Source organism: Mizuhopecten yessoensis, unplaced genomic scaffold, assembly GCF_002113885.1.
Source record: "Mizuhopecten yessoensis strain PY_sf001 unplaced genomic scaffold, ASM211388v2 scaffold11135, whole genome shotgun sequence".
In the NCBI taxonomy this organism is placed as follows: domain Eukaryota; kingdom Metazoa; phylum Mollusca; class Bivalvia; order Pectinida; family Pectinidae; genus Mizuhopecten; species Mizuhopecten yessoensis.
In genome coordinates, this window is record NW_018408897.1 from 1,015,165 (window position 1) to 1,041,580 (window position 26,416).

At 36.2% G+C, this 26,416-nt stretch overlaps 1 pseudogene; it reads right to left on the bottom strand.

Annotated features, from left to right (window-relative positions):
* Nucleotides 1–4,194: 4,194 nt before the first annotated feature.
* Nucleotides 4,195–17,403, bottom strand: LOC110466537 (annotated as a pseudogene).
* Nucleotides 17,404–26,416: the final 9,013 nt, after the last annotated feature.

A 26,416-nucleotide genomic window follows, 5' to 3' on the forward strand; every position in this document is an offset into this window, starting at 1 on the left:
TGCTGTTATGATCAACCAGATATTTTGCACACACCTAGGAAAGTGAACAATAGTTAAGAATCAGAAGAAAGAAGTGAAAAAAATCTAATAACGAACTCGCGGGCGCGCCAAAACCTCCGAGGACACTCATTCTTCCCAAATATGCATTTTTATCGACGTATTTCGGTACTTTGTACTGTTACGATCAAACTTAAATTTTGCACACACCTAGATATATGAACAATATTTAGGAATCAGAAGAAATAAGTGAAATAAATCTTATAACAAACTCGCGGGCGCGCAAAAACCTCCGAGGACACTCTGAGGACACTCATTACTCTGAGGACACTCATTAGGGTGACCACACGCACACGCAGTTTTCATCAAAACACATGGTTAACAAAGCAGGAAACGGATGTGCCTCATCACAATCTAGGTGCCTGGGACGCTTGAACACACAGGGACTTGAAAATTTAGATATAAATAGTGAGCACGCGCCTGGTAAACATACCCACCGATTACTTGAAAAAAAAAAAAAAAAAGGATACAGCCAATAAATCTACTACCCAGTTTCAAACAGAGGATATCAAATATGTAATAAAAGTTTATGTTTCGTCCGATAGGAAAAAAGCTGCAGATTATTGCATTTTTTGAAATATTTGACAAAAATGTGAAAGTCAAGCAGGTCCTTGTGAATCAGGTTGCCTTTATTTAGTGATACTTGTCGATTATGACAGACATGAGATGTTTGGTACTTTAAACACAGTAATAAAATTCGCAAGTGGGTTTACTGGGAGAAATGGAAAGTCTTTATAATTGAGACCCAATGAGTCATGCACGTGAGAGACGACGTGACTGTACACGTAGTGATAAATGGATATATACAAACTGAATTGGGTATTATATTATTCACAAGATAAGATTTTACGATAGATATGCATAGGTAAGTTTCGGAATAACCACACAGCATTAACTTTACATGAATAATTTGAACCAAGATATACATTATTAATGTATGTTGCTATAAATACATTGCCGGGGGCAACTGTATACATGTAGGTCACACATGGGTTGTAAACATTGATTCAAGTTTATAGTGTAATGTGACATTATTGCAATTTTTGGACAATGATGCAGTGAAAATAAATGTATCGGTCGTTGTATATATATAGATTGATCTAGGTCATCAACGAAGACATACAATGTACAAATATTTGTTAATAAAAGATTGAGATGAGTAATTTATGGCTGATGAATTTGTTCGTTTTTCAAGGGATATACTATATATACATTATATTGTACATTTTATTATATTGGTAGTATATGTAAATACACATATGCATGTATTCCAAGTGCCAATACATTTATTATATTCTATAGATAAATATAGCCACGTAATTAATTGATGCACATGGTATAAGTTATACATACGCGGTGTATGAGTACATATACATACACGATTCTGCTATAAATACAAGTACATCTCCAGTTAGAATGCATCAATTGTGTAAATAATAATTTATACTAAAGTCAAGTTACACAATGTGAATGACTTGACAGCATCAGGATGACATACACATGAGTCGGTTAGATTAATACATGTAAACATTGCCTGTAACTAGGGCATAAGTTTAATAAGAATATATTCAAAACAGTATACAGTATACATGTATACATAACATTATAGTCTTTCCACATATCAGATAGAATTTTGTTATAATTTTAATAACTGAATGCACTTTAAGCACATGGTGCACACATGTACACTGCTGCACTTATAGACATGGCAGTTCTACAATAAGGTTGTTGGGTTTGATTATCTATTTTCACACAAATACTATGAATTCAACATAAATAATTAATCTGTGTTTCAGTTAAAGTGTTAATACATATGGCTATCAAGTTTATGTAAATGTACTTATATTGTGTATTATCCAGGTAATCGTCATGAATAATTATAATTGGCATACAAAGAAAAGATAGTGATATTAATAGTGAGTAGAACTTAACAAAGATGGAAAGATATCATTAGGTGGTTATTATATATATAATATATATGTAATAAGGAATACATTAAGAATATATATATATATATACAAAATAAGTGACTAGGAAACTGCCGGGGGATATGAAGTTTCTTCTGAACCATCATTCCTGAGGTAAGGAGGTGAATGAGTTAGATGTTTGAAGGACGGGTACTGGTACTGGATGCACAACTTCAGGTGAAAGTTATTAAATCTACAAAGCATTCGTTGAAATCAGTCCATAACTTTAGAATGAGTTTTCCGGACAAACATTTTCTACAGACAAACATTCGTTGCGGGGGTATTATTAAACCAAAATCTTGAAAAATCAGAATACATGTGAAAAATCTACAATTGTTACAACTGAAAATAAATAAATCTTGGATCAAATACACATCAAGGAAAATTTCACAAAGAGACTCTTGAAAAGAACATGGAGAATAAGACCAGGTGTTAAGGAAGGGTAGACGTCTTCTTTTTTTACCGATAAGACCTGTCATATCAAACTAGGTCAAATCCAAGAAATAAAGAATATTTCCCACTCAAATCATAATGAATGTAAATGTCATCATAAAACTTGCCCATGTCTCCTGAAACTGTGCTTTAAATGTGTCATTCATTATTCGACATTTACCAACGAATTCGTGATCTACAAACCAGTCCGAGAATATTGATTTACATGCAACGTGTAAACTAAGACAAAGAGCTAACGAAGGTGTTTCCTTCAGTTTAGTAAGGTAGTGTGGAAAAGTCAACGTTCTGAGATTATGGAATTTTGACGAAAAGACGCTGAGGATTGATCAAAATATATTTTGCAGTTGTCAAGGTCCACCTTCAATTAAATTCTATGGTGTGACTCCAGTCCTGAGTTAATGGTGCTGAGAAAGTAAGTGAAACGTTCGGATTAAGAAGAACTAGTAATGAAACGGTCTTTATAAGGATTTTATACGGAATACTCTCGTCCTTTATGTATTTGAAAACGATAACGATGCTGGTTTTCTTTCACAAACCAGGAGCGTGAAAAAGATTGTATAAATACGATCTAATTTTGACAAAGAGGTAACCTCGTCTTCACTATTGGAATCAGTTGAAGCATTTGATTGGTGGAGGTATTTAAAGGGAAGATATACCTGCGTTTAAACTTTTAAAAACACAGCTGACAAAATTAATTGCATCACGAAAAGAGACATTTATAAAAACTCATGTATATTTAAAAAGAAGGATTCCTTAATTTGTTTTGTTACGGTTAATAACGATTTTTTAGGATGACGACTTTAAAATTGAGTGAATATTGCCTGTTGAGGTGACCCATGATGTACATTTTAGTGGTATCTGGAATAGAATGTGGATTAATTCATACAACATGCATAAGAAAACAAGATTGTCAAAGGAAAACTTTCTTTAAATTTAATCAGCAGTAGTTAACCCATTATACAAATGTATGTTAAAATCATGGAATTCTATGAAAAGTCAATTAATAGAAATGGAATCTAATGTTGGCGAGTTTTCACTAACGGCACTGATTTTATCAGTGGAGTGTTTCGTGTGAAAGGTTTATCAGGGAATGTAACCCTGAAGGTATAGCGCATGTATGTGACTCTTGTGTAGTCGGAGTACATAATGTATATATGTAATGGACGATGTGATACTCTGAAAACTCAGGGGAAAAGCTGGTGACGCCGTATTGAGGCACCGATGTGAAGGACGTTATAATAGTCAATAATAAACTATGAAGATTATGGCTACATTTGCAATGGCACTGGTAAAGTGTCGAGACTACATGTGTATCATGGTTGGGACGATGCTGAAACAAAATCATTGTTGGACACAAGTACAATGGTGAAGTTGTATACAGTTTAGATATTGGCTAGAGGGATATAACAAGTTTCTGGTTAATTGTTTTATACAGACTGTTAAAATATTCTTTTAACAATCAATCAGTACTGAAAGGTTTATGACATGTTCCCTACCAAAAGGGCATAAATATTTTCGTCTAATTCAGTCATTCCCAACTCATGTGAGATTCGTCTTGCTTTTTCTGCAGGATTGATCTTCTCGAGCGCGTAAGTTTAACAGAATATAATAATGATAATAATAATTCGAGGTTCTTTTAAACCGCTTTATCACAACCAAGTTCGTAGGCCGTCTCAAAGCGGTTCACAAATTATAAACAAAATATATTAAACCCCATCATACAATCAATATAATCTAATCAGATAAGGTGTTCCACAAATGAGGTAGAATAAAACATGGTAACAAATAAAATAATTCTGTATATAAAATTTTTTGGCTTTGCTCAGACAGATGTAACGTGTAAATGGAATAGTCTTTAGATATAATAACGGTAAGGCCAAACAATGTTGAAATATTGAATGTTTCACGAACCGTGATACTGGCATGTTTCTCCATGTACGAGTTGGTAAAAAGCCGATTGTGAGTTTTTGAGAAGGTTTTCTGGAGTGTCAAGTTCGACCACCTGACCCTTGTCCATCACTAACACTCGGTCGCTATCCATTATAGTGTTGATACGGTGAGCAATAGTTAGCACCGTGCTGTCTATAAACTCTTGACGGATTGTTGCCTGTATCAACATGTCTGTCTCCAGGTCTACACTGGCCGTAGCTTCATCAATACATAACACCTACAATAAAATATAAGATGAGTAACAATTTGATATCAAATGCGAACACCTGCCATGCATTAGGTACGACTAGTTCACATGAACTAGTGAACTACAAATACAATATCTGGCAGACATCATACAACTGTAAATGGACCTTAATGACAAGAGAACATCAGGGCTGCGTTCGTTTATCGCAAACTGTCGGTTAAGAGTTTTCCGTATATAAAATAGTGACAGATCTAATAGTTTGAAGTTGACTTTCTGTAAAGCTTCAACAAAGACTTCCATAACCTGCATTATGTTTGCGGGTCCGCCAGGATTCACTCCGAATATGTTAGACTTAATGTCTTACCTTGGCCTTAGTCAGGAGTGCCCTAGCAAGACATGTAAGTTGTCTCTGTTTCCACAGAGAAATATCTTATCCTGGCCTTAGTCAGGAGTGCCCTAACAAGTCATGTAAGTTGTCTTTGTTCCCACAGAGAAACATCTTGCATTGGCCTTAGTCAGGATTGCCCTAGCAAGCTATGTTAGGTGTCTCTGTTCAACAGAGAAATATCTTACCTTTGCCTTAGTCAGGAGTGCCCTGGCCAGACACACTAGTTGTCTTTGTCCAATAGAGAATCGTCGCCCCTTCTCGCCGACCCCTCCTCCAAGTCCTCCAAGTCTGTCGACAGGCTGATGGAGGCGACATTTGTCTAGGACTCGCCACAGTTCATCGTCACTATAGCGCGAGGTAGGGTCCAGGTTCTCCCTCACAGTACCGCTGAAGAGGAACGGATCCTGGGGAATCACAGCCAGGTGTCGTCTGAAAAGAAATGTATTTTAGCTTTCTAATTGTACATGTCATTCTATCTATAAAGTATACATCCTGCAACAAAGTTAAGGGTGTACTGTCTATCTTCGTTAGTCCTTTTATCCATAAACGCAACTCCAAAACTATTGCATCTATTTGTATGCACGCATTTTTATGCAGGAAAGAAAAGAGGAGATGGAGATCCGATCCTAAGTGTTGCAATGAGGGAAATATATTGATGTAGGCCACCCAAATGTCCTCGAAGGAGAAGACTCAAAAGAACGCATCTTACATTTCATATAAATTTGTGCGTGTGCAAGCAACTGTCTTTTATAAAATGTGATTTGTAATCTTCTTTCATATTCAATTCAATTACTTGCAGCCCTCATTTGCATCAATTATTTAATAATTACCGAATAACCACTGCAAGAACGAAAATAGATAAAGAGAATGGAATAGATTTCTAAATGAAAATTTCTTTTTTAAATTTTAAAACCACGTCTTTATCCGATTGTCGACTTCTTAAAAATAAAAATGTAAATTAGAATTACCGTTATAGACTTGGATATCTTTCATATATCTCTAGTGTATAGTTTAGTTCTCACCTGACGTCTTTAAGATCCAGTTGCTGTGTGTTCATTCCTTCAATGGTAATGTCCCCAGAACCGATCTCTACAGTACGGAACAATGTCTGAAATATACTGGATTTTCCTGACCCAGTCCGCCCCGCAATTCCCACCTTTTCCGCGTGACGTGTGCTGAAGGAAAGTCCATTGAGGACGGTCGGTAGACCATCCCGATACTTCATGTATACATTGCTGTAGATGACCACGCCCGTAGCAGGCCAAGAAGGAGACAAGCGGGTAATATTTATTTATTCATTCATTCATTTTTGTTGTTGCTTTGCTAGATGCATGCGTACATATTTGTATATCTACTTATGTTACTGTCTTATGTATTTCTGTATACGTAGTCAATGTATATTTTTTACAGGGTTTAATACCTGTATACGTGTTTGTTTTACCTTCGTCCATGTGTTACATGTATTTCCACTTGTGTTATGTAACAGTATACATATACTTGTAATATATGAATGTGTGTTTGTGTGCGAGTCTCTGTCTTACGTTCCTCTGTCTATATATACCCGTGACCATGTTGCATATATGTGTACGTGTGTAGATGTAATGTACCTATAAACGATTCCGTGTACCTGGGTTACGTACCTGTGTACCTGTGTTACGTACCTGTGTACCTGTTACGTATCTGTGTTCGTGTGTTACGTACGTGTGTACTTGTGATACGTACATGTGTACCTATGTTACGTACCTGTGTACCTTTGTTACGTACCTGTGTACCTGTGTTACGTACCTGTGTACCTGTGTTACCTATCTGTGTTCGTGTGTTACGTACGTGTGTACCTGTGATACGTACATGTGTACCCGTCCATTTCTCGCTGGGCGTGTCCTCTATTTACTGTTGTATTCTCTCCACGCTCACCATCTGTGTTTCCGTATCCGTCACATAACTAACAAGCCCTTCCAAAAGGTCAGACAACGAAAAGATGTAGGAAATAGATAGTCCAACGACACCTGCAATGTAAGAATACAATCGACACCAGCAATAATGGAAAAATCAATACAATGTCCAACGACACCAGCATTAAGGGAAAAACCAATATAATGTCCAACGAAGCCAGCATTAAGGGAAAAACCAATACAATGTCCAGCGATACCAGCAATAATGGAATAACGAATTCAATGTCCCACGATACCAGCAATAATGGAATAACGAATTCAATGTCCCACGATACCAGCAATAATGGAATAACGAATTCAATGTCCCACGATACCAGCAATAATGGAATAACGAATTCAATGTTCAACGATACAAGCAATAATGGAATAACGAATACAATGTCCAACGACACCAGCAATAATGGAATAACCAATACAATGGCCAACGATACCAGCAATAATGGAATAACGAATTCAATGTTCAACGATACAAGCAATAATGGAATAACGAATACAATGTCCAACGACACCAGCAATAATAGAATAACCAATACAATGTCCAACGATATCAGCAATAATGAAATAACCCATACAATGTCCAACGACACCAGCAATAATGGAATAACCAATACAATGGCCAACGATACAAGCAATAATGAAATAACCCATACAATGTCCAACGACACCAGCAATAATGGAATAACCAATACAATGTTCAACGATACCAGTGATAATGATATAATCGATACAATTTTCTACGATACCTACGATAATTGATTAACCAATACAATAGTTCAACGACACGAGCAATAATGGAAAAACCAATACAATAGTTCAACGATACCAGAAATAATGGAATAACGAAATCAATATTCAACGATAACAGCAATAATGGAATAACTAATACAATGTTCAACGATACCAGCAATAATGGAATAACTAATACAATGTTCAACGATACCAGCAATAATGGAATAACTAATACAATGTTCAACGATACCAGCAATAATGGAATAACCAATACAATGTCCAACGATACAAGCAATAATGGAATAACCAATACAATGTCCAACGATATCACCAATAATGAAATAACCCATACAATGTCCAACGACACCAGCAATAATGGAATAACCAATACAATGTCCAACGATACAAGCAATAATGAAATAACCCATACAATGTCCAACGACACCAGCAAAAATAGAATAACCAATACAATGTCCAACGATAACAGCAATAATGAAATAACCAATACAATGTCCAGCGATTCCAGCAATAATGGAATAACCCATACAATGTCCAACGATTCAAGCACAAATGGAATAACCAATACAATGTCCAACGATACCAGCAATAATTGAATAACCAATACAATGTCCAACGATATCAGCAATAACGGAATAACCAATACAATGTCCAACGATACCAGCAATAATGGAATAACCAATACAATGTCCAACGATACCAGCAATAATGGTATAACCAATACAATGTCCAACGATAACAGCAATAATGGAATAACTAATACAATGTCCAACGATAACAGCAATAATGGAATAACCAATACAATGTCCAAAGACACCAGTAATAATGGAATAATCAATACAATGTCCAAAGACACCAGCAATAATGAAATAACCAATACAATGTACAGCGATTCCAGCAATAATTGAATAACCCATACAATGTACAACGATACCAGCAATAATGGAATAACCAATACAATGTCCAACGATATCAGCAATAACGGAATAACCAATACAATGTCCAACGACACCAGCAATAATGAAATAACCAATACAATGTCCAACGATAACAGCAATAATGGTATAACCAATACAATGTCAAACGACACCAGCAATAATGGAATAACCAATACAATGTCCAACGACACCAGCAATAATGGTATAACAAATACAATGTCAAACGATATCAGCAATAACGGAATAACCAATACAATGTCCAACGATACCAGCAATAATGGAATAACCAATACAATGTCCACCGATGCCAGCAATAATGGAATAACCAATACAATGTCCAACGATACAAGCAGTCATAGAATAACCAATACAATGTCCAGCGATTCCAGCAATAATAAAATAACCTATTTAACGTCCAATGACTTCGGCAAAGACGAAACAAACTATGCAATGTTATTAGCTTTACCGCTAATATATAGATATATCAATCTTAAACATATCTTTAAAAAATACATCTTGGCAGACTTACTTGGGTCAATACCATGGATACTGTGTTCCAGTAGCGCCAGAACGGCTATCCCCGTCATCATGGCGTAAACAACCATCTGGGTTTTAATCCAAAGCCAATTCCCAATAGTACGTGCTGTATAAGTGGCCTCCAGCCATTTGTCCACACAATCAATGTGCGTCTCTTTAAACCTATAACAGTAAGGTAATCTAGTATCTTGATTCTCTCAACATTTGAATCATCTAAAGCAAATCAAATCACACCTATTAAACTGATATACTGCATTCGAACCTACAAAAACAGACACATTCCGGTATGTTGCAAGGCTCATGCAAGTATATTTATCTTCAATGTTCGGTATCTCGTATGGTTCTGAAAGTAACCAATGCCACAGCACATAACTTTGATAGTATGTCTTGTTATCGACCTATTGCATAACAATAATGGTTGAAGTTTCAACCACACACTATGCTATTTGCCTTAAAGTATGACAATAATGGTGAACTCACGACTAACCTCTATGGTGACATTAATGGTCAGTATTGGTCATCTCACTACCGAACAATATAGCATTTGCCTCATGTGTGAAAATGAATGTCTTTAGTTCGAATTTTTGCCCTTCTGATATTTTTTCTTTATATTTTACATTGTAAAACATACAACTTACATATTTTACATGTGCTGATTTTCTTTTAATTCAGGATGGTATTTTATCAATTTATGATTATAGTTAATCAGCGAAATTCGAATTACTGCTCATATTTTTTTAGATGGTTCGTTTAATAAGACAAATTAAGTCATAACATGGATGTTTTCATCACTCCTTAAATTAAGTAATCTATGACATCAGAAAAACTACTGACCTCTCAGTATCTCGGAAGGCTCTAATGGTTACCACTTCTGACACAGTCTCAGAGAATTGGGAGAAGATCGGGGAACGTTTCAGACTAGCAATTCGCCAGACCTTCCGAGACGTATGACGGTAGCTTTCCTGTCCAAAAACAAAAAAATATAAACCCCTCAGACCAGGCCAACAAAACGCTGGTCAACTGTTCTGACCAGGTTAATAAAACACTTGTTAACCACCAACATCAAGTAAAACATCTTTTAAGAATATAATTATAGTATTTCATATCTTCCAACCCTTTCTCAACTCTCGTTATTGTATAATGTCAAATATCGCCAATTACATTCACAAATGAAAATGAATTTTTATTTTGTGACACAATTAAAGGGTACTGAATTGAGTGATAATACCATAAACAATTTTACTAGAAGCTTTTGACGATAGTCAGGCGATAGGCACGTATTAACTATTTGAACAATAGACCAAAGGGCTTTGATTCGCTTCCCTGATTATTTTAGGATATACAGTTGAATTCATTAGTTTTAGGAGGAGAGCCCTCAGAAATGTGTATTTGTAAAACATTCCATCTGTATGGTTTGAGGATGCTACTACAACAATTTGGTTGAAATCTGCCCAGTGGTTTGCAAGGGGTGTCTTCTAAAATATCAATTAGTTTGACCACTTTTATCCTGCCCTCGGCCTCTTAGGGTTCGGCTACTTGATTTGTATACATTTAGTCTAAGCATTATACCACTATAGTTTGGTATCAATATGCCCTGTAGTTTGGGAGTAGTTGTCATTTAGAGAAAACTAGCAATTTTGACCCCTTTTACGGCCCCTCAGTCCACTAGAGAAGATCTGCCACTTCGTCTTGTATCCCTTTTGATACCCAAGCGCTGAGCATGCTGCCACCACAATTCGGTTGAAATGCGCCAAATAACTGGGGAAGAGATGCCATCTAAAGCAAATCAGCAAATCACCTCTTTTTACCCGGTTTCTCCTTCTGAAGAAGAGTCTATCTTTGTAATTCCATAATTTTGGTAAGCAAGCTACTTCTATAAAAGTTAGAGAGAAGACACAGCCCGTCAGCCGTCAGGAGAATCTGATCTTCTAATTTGTATTAGTCTCGATCCCCATGACCTACGATTGCCCTGCACTTTTGTTGAATTTTGTTCAGTTGTTTCCTCGATGATCTCGTTTAATTCAGAAATTGACGGGCGACAAACGACGGAAGGACGAAAGCAGAAACACCACCACTATACGCCCACAGTGGTTCTTCGCACCAGGTGAGCTAACAAATGCCATTTAACGCAGAACCTAAGCAATGTATCGTACCAACAAAGCTAGATTACCTGTATCTGGTAGTATACCGCTGTAACAGGGAACAGGAGGAGTAAGAACCAAGGCATGCCGTAGCACGCGATGATTATAGTTCCAATAACACCAAACAACTGACATAGTATTACATTGATCATATGACTGAGGGAATCGTCGACGACTCCCATGTCTGAAGAAAATCGGTTGAGGATTCGGCCTATGGGAGTCACATCATAGAAGGACATTGGCGCCTACAAATAAACAATTAATCAGGTTAAACTTGACAAAGAATAATGTAGTGATTCGATTATGTGATATATCAAAGCATCCAGAGAAGAAAATACGATAAGTAAAAGTTACCTTTAACATAGAATTGAGTAGGTTGTTGTGTATGATCCTGGCCATGTTTATTCCCCCGTACACGAACAGCACTTCTTTGACTAACGAGAACAGAGAGTATAGAGCGGCCAGGCATCCGTACACTAACATGTAGTAGAGGACGCTGGTTTCGCTGGTTGTCACACTCCCACTGGCGTCATTCGAATCATACACTTGGTCCAATCTAATGCATTGACAGAAAAAATGAATATTAGGCTAAACTTTACTTTTTTTTAAAGATGTTATGTCAACATGATTAAAAAACATCTTCATGCGTGGCATTTTCTATTAAAAGAATTATTGTATAATTTGTTAAAACATGTCGCTTTATCTTAAACATCCCACTTGTTTGGGAAAAACCATATTATAGTTTAATAACCAATAGCGCACCTTTTTGGTGAAGACATGTTGTCATGGAAACAGAGATATTCGGAAATGGACGTACTCGTATCAGCAATTGTAAGACCAGATATCCAATGAGTTAGCCACCAGTCTTTCATCATCTCCAACGCTTAAAGAAGTTTATTATAAGGTATGTAGCTAAGTAAAAAGATTCAATATGCTTAAAGCTGAAATGCATTTTATCGTACAACAGTAGTCATCTAGGACACATCGCTGATGCCAGAAGTCAGAAAAATGAAAATCTGAATTGATCTAAACTACCCTTGACACAAAAGGGGAAGTGCCTAAGATAACTGTGTGGGATGTATAGGCCTACTGGTACATTGCAAAGAAGCTAATGATGGGAAAATTGTGTATATTATGAGTTGTGCCACTAAAACAAGTACTTATGGCTATCAAAAATACAGCAAACGATGGCGACCAAGAAATCCACCAGCAGAGTCTACCAGTTTGAATTTCAAAGGATGAACGTAAGACACACAGGTGGTTATGTACATAAAAGTGATATTTTATAACAGATATAGTATGCAAAATATGAATTATTCTGCATTATACAGCTGTTTCGACCTTCTATGACTCTTTGGTAACACAGCCATCTTTAACAAAATAAAAAGGAATTCTAAACCAGATGTTATCACTATAAAATACTCAAATTGGTATTATTTTGCATAGAAGAAAATGACTGAACATGTGGTATTACATTTTAAACAAACTGAGAAGTACATGAAATATCAAAGAAATGTGATATACCTTCCATTAATGCGACAGATAGCAGCATGGCCATTGGCAGCCATTTACCTAGCGCCGCCAGAAATGCCATGTACACACGTGAGCTGACTTCCCCGGTAGCTCGGACCTCCTCTCCTAGACTTCCGCCATGGTCGTTGTCGTCGGTGTCATCGTATTCAGTTTCAGGTTTGTTTGGTGACACATTATGTTCAGCAAATGTTGTGTCGTCAAGAATCTCTGATGGAACACCTGGTTAAAAAAATGGAAAACAAGGTTCATATATTTACCCCATCGTTAATATATCAGGGCGTAACGATTGCAACATGAACAGAAGATATATCAAATCAAGGTTTTATTTAAGTGACACTCATGTCACTCGAAATACTACCTTATTATTTTATCTGTATAACAGTCTTTCCAAATGCCGATTGGTGATCGAGTCCTTCAATGTCATTTTCAGCAACGACGTCCTTTCTTTAAATTATTAAAAGTGTTCCACATCGATCTTATTTACACTCCTGAACTTGAAATAAAGGGCACTACATCTTTAAGTGTGATGGCTTACTACTAAGCTGTACGATAAGCGGGACGGCTTCTATTTTCTGATTGAGAGCTTATTGTTCCCTGATAGCAATGCCACTGCTTCCCCAACCTTTCGCTGTTCAAGGATTTGCTCCGAATATCATGATTTCCCTGACGGAAAAACGTCGAAATTTTCCTGAGTTTCCTGTTGATGAAGACTATAGACAAATTGTATGGTCTTCATCCAGATCTCAATGTGTTATTCCTTTGTGTGATATAAGGGTTGACGTTTTGTTTTATGCTCATTAGTGTGCATTGTTGTTTCGTTGTCCTTATCTTGATTCTAGCTATAAGGGCGTGACATTGGATTTGATATAGATTTACTGTGTGATTTCGTTCATGATATTCACCTTATACTTTCCTTTATCGATTTTAAAATCTGATAAAGGTATTGTTATCATTTTCTTTGTAATACCTAGGGACTAAACATGTTGAAAGTCATTGGATAACACCCCCATAAAAATTTAATAGAAGAGCTTGCCCTACTTCCTGGAGACGTGTTCGTTCAGAGGACAACCTTTTATCAACACTATTGAATGCATGTGAACAGAAATGTTGTGAATAAAATTACTCACCCATTTTGGAAATAACTCCGTCATTCATTACAATGATCTTATCTGCTTTTCCAAGAAATTTGGTATGATGTGTGCAAAGGATTCTGGTCTTGTTACGGAGTAGTCCCATGATGCACTTGTCATATATGTGTTGTGCCACATGGGCGTCCACAGCTGCTAGGGGATCATCGAGAAGATAGATATCCTTATCCTGGAGACAAAATATTTCACATGTCATTACTGAAAATGCATACAAACCAAAGGGACCAAGGTATGAATCCTACCAATGTACACTCATAACGATCTTACCTGATACAATGCTCTCGCAAGAGCCAGTCTTGCCTTTTGACCTCCACTCAATGTAACGCCACTTCTGTCTTGTCTCCAGCTGGTAACATCTGAAACGAAGTAATACGCCAATGGTATAATTCTGATAAAGTAGCGACGTGTCCTAAAATAATTTAATATAATTTTGGTAAATACAAATACAAAAATATATTCTGCGTAGTTATTAGTAAGAATAAAATACAAAGTAGCATATCAAATTTTGAATTAACAAAAATAAAAATTAATTCCCTCCGTACCTGTATGTCTTTTCGTAATGATACTGCACTCAGAGTTTCAGCGTATTTCTTGTCGTGGAACGGACTGCCAAACAGAACGTTGTCTCGTATAGTTGTCTGTTGTATCCAAGGTTCCTGGTTCACCAGAGCAAATCCTTGTTCCAGGTTACGTACAGAAATATTGCCTTCTTCCCTCACCATCTCAGCCAGTAGAGCGTGCAGGAAGGAACTTTTACCGGCGCCTACCTTACCTACCACTCCAATGAACTGGCCCTACACAGCACATGGTATTCGTCAATTATGACTTATCGCTTATTACATTTCAAATAAAACGTTCTGATAAAAACATTTGCTATTTTAAATATTATGATTTTAATGTAATAATAAGCTTATTGAGATCTTGTACTACCTAACAAAATTGTTTCTCCATAATAACTGATACTCACTTGTTTGATGTCGATACTAATATTTCGCAGAGTTAAGGTTCCTGACTGACTGGTTTTAGGTCCTGATTTCGAATGTCTGATTTCACTTTTGATTGGTGCATTACAGTTCGTTTTCTCTCTTTCCCATGTGAACTTTCCTGCGTTTACTGATATCCCGTTGTTGGACTGGTTAGATTCTGAAATCAAACCATGTACAATTTGTAGTTTCGATTTATTTAGCAAAAAGTCACAAATTATTATATAAAGAGCATGACTTGATTAAAATTAATACGATTATCTTTTTAGAAAAAGCAGATACTTTTAATATTCTAAACAAATATTTTTGTAGCCTCGATGCGTTATAACAAATTGCAATTATAAAGCTGGTACTTAGACCATCACATGATAAATTCAACAAAGACTTAATGTTGACCATCAATATTTGATAAAATCTGTCTTTCTGATTAGAAAAGTCGGATAGTCTCAGATGTTCTGATCAAATATTTGAAAATAAAATAACATAAATAACTTGACGAAGAAATCCAAGTAAAATATACACGTTACCTAGTATTCGTGCGTAGTAGGTGTCGAGATCAATATCCTCCGACGCTACAAATTTCTCTATCCTTTCAAGGGAGGTTATAGCTTCGATCATTCCATTAAACATCCTTGGTAGATGATTAAGTGATCCAATAAGTTTCAGAAATATTGCCAGACTGGTAAACATCTATGAAAAATTAAAATGTATGTCACTGAAATAAACAATATAATCTTAAAAATTCGCACTTTCAACAACATAACTAAGACAACGATTCACCACTGTGTGAATCGACATCCAGGGATAAAATTCAAGCTATATGTCAACATGATAAGACAACTATAACTGAGGAGAAATGAAAATAACAGACAGAAGCCCTAAACCTCACAAACATGTGTACAGCGTGTGATATCTGTCATCTCTCCAAGTAAGTCACGAGAAAAAGAATCCAAACCGGTTAGGAAATGAAAAGGATCAAGTTGGTCCTAGTTCGGTAGTGAGGTAGCTCTCTTTGATATGATACTGATATAATGTACATGCAAATACATGAAGCTGAAAGTGAGTAATTTGTCATACCCTGATTAAAGTTATGGAGGATAAATTTGGAAAACTTGCTCTGTTAATAAATTAATGGTATGAACATTTTCAAGTAAATCGTCAAAATGCATTGTTCAGTATCAACTGTAATTACCTTTGATGCCGTTGGAATGTTTCCCAACATGGAGTACGCGCTGAAGGTGAGTAGGGTCATTAGAATAGGAGTCAAAGTCCAAAGATATCCTAAAAGGGCGCCAAGAATATTTTTCTGTTTCATTGTTTGTAGTTCCGCCTCACGCAGTTTGTCAATCCTCGTCCGGAAGTGTTCTTCCCAGGTATAAAACTTGATGATCTTTATCCCTCCAAAAACTTCATTCATCAGCTGATTGAGACAACATGCTCTTATCGATGTCAATATATAGATATACACAAAGGTCAAAGTAAAACAATTGTGACAAACTCTTTGAGGGTGAAGTGTCTTATGTATCAACATTCTGCTTGACAATTTTAAGACACCTGTAAAATACATGCTTCATAAAAATTGATTACTTTCTTAATGTAGCTTGTTTCACTTAATTAGCCGTGTTTGAACTAACTGTTTACTTTTGAGGATACCTAGAGATCAAAATCAATAACAGTATAACGATTGATTTATTTCAAAATTCCATTGTTATTTGGTTTATCTCATTTCGAATAAACTTACCTTAGTTCTCTTGTCCTTTTGTTCCATGAGTATCTTACTGAGCGCGATTTGCTTTGTTGATGCCATCTTGTTGACGGGTACAAGTATCAAGGCGACTACCAGTCCTCCGAGGAAAGCAACGCCAACCAGATGGTAAAGGGCGTACATGCATATAATAGCTTCAATAGGAAGGACCCACATCTTATGGAAACAGTTACAAAAATCTACCATTCTGTCCGTATCAGTTCCAAGAAAATTGACAAATTCCCCAGTGCTGAACTGTGAAAGAGAAACAGTACTCATCTTCAAAATCTTCTGGTAGATAGTTGTCATGATCGAAGTCCTGACTTTTAAATAAACATGAGTATTGATAGATTCATAAATACTGTCAAATAGTGCAGTTCCGAAAGTCGACACAAATAATGCACAAACATAGCGATACCCCATGTGTGGTGGTTCTATGTTGTTTTCAAGAAATGATATCAACATCCATATTGAGATAGTAGAGGTGAAGGCGGCAAGTCTGAGCACCAATTCCAATAAACCAAATCCTATGTAGAACTCCGCACCATAAGCGTGGTTAAGCGCCTTCCACAAAGTGACTTTTGTCCGTCCGTCTGGCAGTGTGGTACTGCCCCGTAATATCTCAAGGAATCGTTCGTGCACTCTCTTCACGTTAAGACTGCTTGGCAAGGGGAACATGTCTTTTGAGGACAGACTGGCCCCGCTGCGTCCTTTGTCCAGTAGTGGACGTACCCAGTTACATGTTAATAATGAGAATAGAGATACTCCATCCTCATTAACACGAACATCTGGTACAGGACTGGAATCCTTCTTTACTTTATGACATTTCTTTTCGTTGGACGAGACAGGTTGTTTTCCCTGTGATGATTTATGTTTCAGGCGATAAATTAGAAATAGACTAAAGATGATTAAAAATGCTAAAACCACGTTATGATTTATATCTTTGAAATATACCGCAAAAAAGTCATGGAACACTGAGTAATCGACAGCCTGTAATTTTGTTATGTTATCCTCTCTGATAACTGAAATGTTTATGTTCTCGTCGCTGTATTGGTTTCTGCAAGGTGAGTTCTCCATGTCTGCAGATCCAGCTACTTGTCTGAAAATACATACATAACAGACTGGTCAAAACATGTTTTAAACGGTACTTTGCCTCATGAGGGCGCCGTCGGTTTACCCTCAACAAAATATTATTATTGAGTATATAGCCATAGACAAAAATAAGATGGTGAGCATTCCCTAATGATGTGTCATATTGTTTTCGTCTGTTCCAATTCAAATAAACTAATCCTCACATCCCCATTGATATATGTCATGTATGAAGCGGGTGTATTACACAATAGTTAATACTCAGTAAACTGATGCTGCAATTATATTATGTAGGGGGAAATGAAGACTTTGTTAAGTCGAACATAGGTATGAAATCAGTGTGCTAATAGTTAAGTTCATATATATATATATATATTTTATATTTTATTAGTATTTTAAGCAACGAGTAACAGAAAACAAACGTGGAGATCAAGTTTTCGAGAGGTGAATGGTGATGAGTGGTATGGTCGCCACCACGATTTTATTGGAGTTTTCCTGAATGATATGAAAATCGACATTATTCATTACATGTTTACTCATTAATGTGTCCTGTGGTTTCGTTATCACTAACCCAGTTCTCTTTTTGATCTACATTGACAGCTAGGTACCAGAACACCTTGGATTATTCTCCTTGTTTTAAGAATCTTCGTGTTAATTCCTTTTGTTCATATTTCCTACAAAATGTAGATTCATCGATATTGAGTTTGAATTATGGTTTGTTCGACATTTGGTATTTTCATATTTAGACAATTGTATCGTATATCTTTTTACACTTAGTATGAGATAAATTACCCCTCTTCTATTTACCGATATTTCTGATTAAAAATATTTGATAACAAGAGGCCCCATGGGCCTGAATCGCTCACCTGGTATAAATCTCACACTTGTAACATTAATAGTGATTTAAAATAAAGCTATATGCATACTATCAGTATTTATGATTGAAATCTATTTAAAAGAACCTGTTAAAAGATTTTAAAACATTTCACTCCTGTGACCTTGAAAGTCGAACAAGGTCATTATGTTGAACACATTTAATAGCTTTCCATCTCATGATGCAACTTGCAAAATATCAACATTCTGGGCCTCATGGTTATTCAGAAGAAGTCGTTTAAAGATTTTAAACAAATTTGACCCCTGTTACCTTGAATAAAAGTCAAGTCATTCACTTTAACAAACATGGTAGCCCTTGATCCAAGCATGCTACTGACCAGATATCAACATTCTGTGCCTTTTGGTTATTAAGAAGTAGTCGTTTAAAGATTTTGAACATATTCGATCCCTGTGACCTTGAATAAAATTCAAGGTCATACATTTAAACAAACTTGGTAGCCCTTTATCCTATCATGCTACTGGTCAAATATCAACATCCTGGGCCTTTTGGTTATTCAGAAGATGTCATTTAAAGATTTTGAACATATTCGACACCTGTGATAATGAATAAATGTCAAGGTCATTTATTTGAACAAACTTGGTAGCCCTTCATCCTAGTTTGCTACTGACCAAAAATCAACACTGGGTATTTTGGTTATTCAGAAGAAGTTGTTTAATGGTCTTTTTAAATCAATTGACCCTGTGACCTTGAATATGAGTGAAGGTTATTCATTTGAACAAACTTGGTAGCCCTTCATCTCAGCATGCTACTGGGCAAATTTCATCACCCTATGCATTTTGGTTATTGAAAAGTTGTTTAAAACTTTTAACATATTTTACCCCTGTGACCTTGAAAATGGCTGAAGGTAATTTATATGAACAAACTTTGTAGCTCTTTATCCTAGCATGCTTATGAACATATATCACCGTACTGGTGCTTTTGGTTATTTAGAAGTTGTTTAAAGGTTTTTAAGACTATTGACCCCTGTGACCTTGACTATAAGTGAAGGTCATTCATTTGAACAAACTTTTTAGCCCTTTACCCCAGCATGCTACTTGCTAAATATCATGACCCTTGGCCTCATGGTTATTCAGGAGAAGTCGTTTAAAAATTTCACACAAATTTGACCCCTATGACCTTGAATATAAGTCAAAGTCATTTAATTTAACAAACATAGTAGCCCTTGATCCCAGCATGCTACTGACCAAATATCAATATTCGAGGTCTTATGGTTATTGAGAAGTAGTCGTTTAATGGATTTTGAACAAATTTGACCCCTGTGACCTTGAAAATGGGTGAAGAACATTTATTTGAACCAACTTGTTAGCCCTTTATCACAGTTTTATTCCGGCCAAATATCACCCTAGGCCTTTTTGTTATTCAGAAGAAATTGTTTAAAGTAAAATATTGACGCCGTACGACAGACGGACGACGAACGGACGACGGACGCCGCGTCACAGCATAAGATCACTTGGCCCTTCGGGGCAGGTGAGCTAAAAATTACCACATTCATTGCCCTTTGTAAAGTTATATCACTATAACGAGTCACCGCTTGTGGATGTATTGATTAGTCTATTTTGATAAATGGACACATGAACGTCTCTGTTTTATATAGTGTAATAGGGGGAGGTCCGGAGAAGGTTTGGCATCCGTTGTCACTCCGTTAAATCCGTTTCGTGATCGTATAGTTTTTAGCAATGGTAACGAGTCGACAACTTCCCCTGCAGTCCTCTCTAGACCTCGCCTCTTTCGTCAGGTTACAGACCTGTTTTCACTACAGGTTCGATCGCTAAATAAATATATATTCCGAAACATATAAATGTATTAAGTATGCCTAGAGTTACATGTTAAAAATCAATGCGCCATGATGTATTTTAGTTATTTTAATCCTACAAATCACATAGGGTTAATGTAGTAAACAAAGAGCTGTTAAAGCAGGAATGGGGAAGTGAAGCCTTGAGGTAAAACTACCTGAGAGCTTGTTCTATAACAAAGGTAACGTTAATGACTTGTTACAAAAAGTTTCTATGAGAACAATTACAATTAAAGCGTAATGCATCGTTAAATAATATATCAAAGGTTTCTGCGAGAACGATAATTTTAAATGATACAATCATAATACTCTTAAGCGTGATATATTTTCCACCTAAAGAGGGACATGATTAAAGTTGATACTAGTAGAGATACGATTTATGGTAGCATATGTGTTGCATAACAGTTCGAAAAACGCCAGGGAAAAGATGAGTCCGCTGCTGACTTTGGGTATACTCTTAGGAGACTAGCTTTGTTAGCTTATCCAGAACTACCTTATACGTACCTAGAGACTCAGGTAGTAGATCAGTTCATCAATGGGTTAAGAAACTTAGAAATGCAAAAAGACGAGCAGCTAATAATTCTGGTTGAGCTTTAGTAAGGCAGTCCCATAAGATATCGCCATAGTCTAATATAGGTCAAATAAGAGTGTAGTACATAGTTTGGAGACTATACCTGTCCAAAGAGAATTTAAATTTACGTAGGATATTTATTTTAGGTGAAATCTTAGATATCAAATAACTGATGTGTTCATTCCAATGACCATTTCCAGAGAGAAAAATACCTAAATGCGTGTGTGTAGTAACATCATAGATGTTAGTATTGTTCATATTTAAAGGAGGATGAAAAGCTTTAATGGTTTTTCTACTAATGAGCAGGGTTTCTGTTTTGGAAGGGTTAAAATTTTACTAACCATCTTTGCGAGCAGTTATGAAATTTATTTAGGTCACTATTAAGAATATCTGTGCTGACTCTAGGAATATCAACAGTTACGTAAAGAGAAGTGTCATCAGGGAATAACTTTATTTTAGCTTGTATATCAGAAATAGAAGAGTTCCAAGAATTGAGCCCTGTGGAACACCAGCCTTAATATTTAACCAATTTGAATTTTTACCATTAATGACAACTCTCTGCTTTCGATCGGAAAGATAATTTTCAAACCAAACTAATAGCGAATTTCGAATCATTTAGCTGGATAATTTACAAAGAAGGCCTTTATGCTAAACACGATCGAAAGCTATACTAATATCACAAAAGACCATACGTATTTCCTTACCATTGTCTAAGGCTAAATACATATCCTGAATGATCGCAAGAAGTTGATTTTTTGGTGAGTCACCGTGCCTAAAACCAGTTTGATGGGGATAGGAGGGAGTGAGAGTGCAAAATATTGTAGACATATTTGAAGACACATTTTTCCATTAATTTACCAACGGTCGATAGCAGTGATATAGGTCTGTAATTAGTTAATAAAGACTTGTTTGTTTTTTTATGCACAGGGGTGACGTTAGCAAACTTCCATTCAGATGGGAAAACCCCAGATCTAATTGACCTGTTCAAGAGATTTCTTAAGGGGACACATATGATATTTACTGGTTCTTTAAGAAGACGAGGATTTACCAGGTCAGGACCAATGACCTTAGAACAGTCAGTGGTAAGAATAGCATCTCTGACATCATTAGCTGTGGTGTTAATATCAGATAAGGAATTATTACAATCGTCGTTAATGTTAGGGAGATTTACATTGGAGTTATCAACTGTAGACTGGGCACAAAAGAAGTCGTTAAATAAGCAAGCTTTCTCAAACTTATTTGAGACAGCGCTATTATTATGAAGCAATGGTGGTATACAAAATTTACCAGAGTTAGGTAATAGTTGCTTTACAGTTTTCCACCATTGTTTAGCACTAATGTTAGAAGGTTTGCGAAGTTCGCTACATAAATTAGAAAAATATGTTAATTTGGCGTGCTTGATTGTGTTAACACATTTGTTACGAAGTCGACGAAACTTTGCCCAGTGAGCTTCAGTAAGGGTACGCTTGGCTTTTTTATGAGCGCGCTTACGTTTACGAATAAATCTCCTTATTTCGTTTGATAGCCAAGGGGGTTCATTAGATCTGATGGTTATTTTTTTATTCGGAGTACAAGATTTAGCAATAGTAAGTAAAATATCTAAGAAATTTTTGACAACATCATTAATATCATCAAATTCACTCAATAAATTCCAGTTAAATCGAATTTCCTAGGTCAAAAAGCCAAACGTTTCGCATAAACACCTGCTGCACTGGCTTTGAAATATTAAAAGAACAGTAAATTGGACAATGGTATCTAACCGGTTGGTCAAGGAAGCTTTCTCGAGCATAACATGTATTAATAAAGTTATTACTACTAGTACAGACTATATCTAACAATGACTCAGAGGCTTCAGTATAAAAAGTTGGTGATTCAACAATCTGAGTTAGATCAAAGGAAACAAGTATATCGCATAAGTGGGACGAATGGTGATCTACTAGGGCATTTGCATTAAATTCGCCGGTTATCACAATATGAGAAATACCTGTATAATACGTTTTTTCTATAGAATGCGAGATATGGGACCATAGGATGACAGGAGAGTTTGGAGGCCGATAAAAAGTACCATATAATATTTTCTCTGAACCAAGTACAATTTCAAACCAGACACATTCAATGGTAGTTATCTTTATATCTGATCCTCTCTTTGCAGGAATATTATATTTTACATAAACCGATATACCACCGCCCATTCCATCAGGTCTACAGTAGCAGAATGGGTCAGAATATCCAGGCAGGTTAAGGTCAGATGATATATCATTTAAATTTAACCATGTCTCAGTAAAGGATAAAATTGTTATATTACTTAACTCGGTGTAAAAAATATCGAGTTTTTGTTTGAGACTTTGAACATTAAGATGGACAAATGAAAAATTACTGACTGCATCGAGCTGGCCACTGATATTCGAAAATATAGATGAGGAAGACGAGCTAGAAGACATGGGACCAGGATTCAGTTATATATCTCCAGATAACAACAAATGCCAATAGTCCAAAGCACGACGTAGAGATATAGATAATTTATCAGTAGCGGACATGATAGAAGAGGAGATGAATTTAGCACTTATGTAAAGAATATCAGGTTTGTATTTGAAACTTTTGACGCTAAGATAGACGAAAGAATACCTATCGCTTAGGAACTGGATACATAAAGAGGAAGTAGAAGCAATTGATTGAATGGTAGAAAAGGACTGTGAATTTAACTCAATGTCACCTGACAAACACCAGCTGATCAATGCAAAATGTATTGATATAAAAGTAAGTTATTCTGCTAAAAAGGATGCGAAGTGGTAACATGAGCTGCTATGGAACAACTCTCTGAGTGATGTACAAATTTTATGTAAATAAGACGTAAAAACATATAACAAAAGTAAGAGTAATGCAATACATAACATGTCGGGAACGGTCACGTAATGAGGGAAATTTGCGGACTGTATATAGTTGCTGAAGACACCAATTCGAACACGATAGAGAGAAACATCAATAGGCATTATGTAATACCAGACTGGGCAAGGAGGTAAGTGAGTGCTCGAGAAGGTGTCGTGATCATGATAATAGAAGTAGTCAGAGGCACACTGGGCAACAGGGGAGGGGGTCGGGCAGAGGAGGAAACGGATAAAAAAAAGTTGACTATGAAGAGTTGAAGTACGTTCATCAGAACCAAATTTGAAGAGAGGGAGAAAAGACCAGGTAATTGTTAATATTTTGTGACCGGTACTGGAACTGAAAATACAAATAATAACGTGCACACACACACACACACACACACACACATACACACACGTTCATATATGCTCGCGTTAGCGATCATAAATTAACTTACACAATGATAAGGCTCAAATCAAAATAACGTGAACATTATCACTAGGCCTCATTATCTAGTGGAGTAATTCCATTGGTATCAGCCACAACCAAATAGTGTAAAAAAAATATGTACAAAATAGACTCATATAGTGGTGAGAATGTTAGTTACTCACTTTGAGAGAAAACATGGGTACTACTACATACGAGATTCTATTAACCGGATTCCGGAGGATCCGGTATACAACTTAGGTATAGGTTTGCAGTATAGCAATATATAGCAAATGTNACACACGCACACATACACACACACACGCCCACACACACGTTCATACATGGGGATCATATTAATGCCACTTATAGTTCATTTATGAAGAAAATTAACGTCTTACCGAGATGGAATTATTTGCTAAATAGGAATAGTCTTTTAAAAATTTAAAAATCATTCATTTTACCAGGTTTAGAATATGTTTGTGAATTATGGGACGGTTGTACTAAATTTGAATCAGAAAAATAAGAGAAAGCCCAAAGAGAAGCTGCTCGAATTACATCCGGCCTTCCTTAATATGCCTGTATCGAAGATTTACATTTTGAAACATTTTTAGAAACTCTTTCTAATCGTCGAAAAACGTAGCAAACTCGATCTTTTATATAAAAAGCAAAACAACTTAACTCCAGATTATTTAAACGATCTCCTGCCACCTTCTATTGCAGAAAACAACAGGTACACTCTTAGAAATAACAGTGATTATAGAGTTCCTCTATTTGGGCTTTCTCTTACAAATCTTTCCTTTATGCCTTCCATTCTTCGTAGCTGGAAATCAATAGATCTATCAGTACGATCGTTGCCTTCTATACATTTATTTAAAAACTCTCTTACTTTAAATGTACAACCATCCCCTCCTATCAACTTCAGTTTTGGAGAACGTAAATTAAATAGTATACATACTAAACTGAGGCACAGTTGTAGTTCCCTTAAATATGACCTTTACAGAGTTAATCTTGTCGAGAGTCCAATTTTCATCTGTGGACATCCATGTGAGAATGCCTTTCACTTTTTCTTTGAGTGTCAACTTTTTAGCAATGAAAGGCGTATTTTGTTTCAAAATTTGAACGACTTAGGTATAGATTTAAATTTAGAGCTTCTTTTGTTTGGCAGTTCAGATCTTTCGGTGGACCTTAACTTTTACATTTTCAGACATATGCATCACTTCATCAAATCTAGCAAAAGATTTTGAACGATGCTTTTTTAAAAGTTGTGTATATACTGTATATCTACTTCATGTTTATGCCTATTGTAATTGTTGACATGTATTTGTAAATGTATGACGGGAGAAGGCTGTGATAAGTTGAAATAACTTGTGCCCAATCCCTTGTTCAATTTTATTGGCAATAAATAAAGTAAAGTTAAAAGACCACTAAATTGACCATAATAACAAAGGAAATGTGGATATGGACGTGACTCCAGTTATATTTTTCTCTTGGCGGAAAAACGTAACTAGAGTTTGGAGTTCAGTTCTGTGTAAGACCAATTCCTTTAAAGAGGCTATGGTAGTTTTATTTTTTGTCTTAAAGGTTGTTCGATCGATTCCTGTACTTGATTCAGATATAAGAATGCGCCTTGTAGACAGGGAAAGACTTACAAAAACCGTAAACGTGTACTATACGGAACTGGGGTCTGGTTCCCAGTTCCGTTAAGTAAACGTTTACTATACGGAACAGGGTCTGGTTCCCAGTTCCGTTTAGTAAACGTTTACTATACGGAACAGGGTCTGGTTCCCAGTTCCGTTTAGTAAACGTTTACTATACGGAACAGGGTCTGGTTCCCAGTTCCGTTTAGTAAACGTTTACTATACGGAACAGGGTCTGGTTCCCAGTTCCGTTTAGTAAACGTTTACTATACGGAACAGGGTCTGGTTCCCAGTTCCGTTTAGTAAACGTTTACTATACGGAACAGGGTCTGGTTCCCAGTTCCGTTTAGTAAACGTTTACTATACGGAACAGGGTCTGGTTCCCAGTTCCGTTTAGTAAACGTTTACTATAC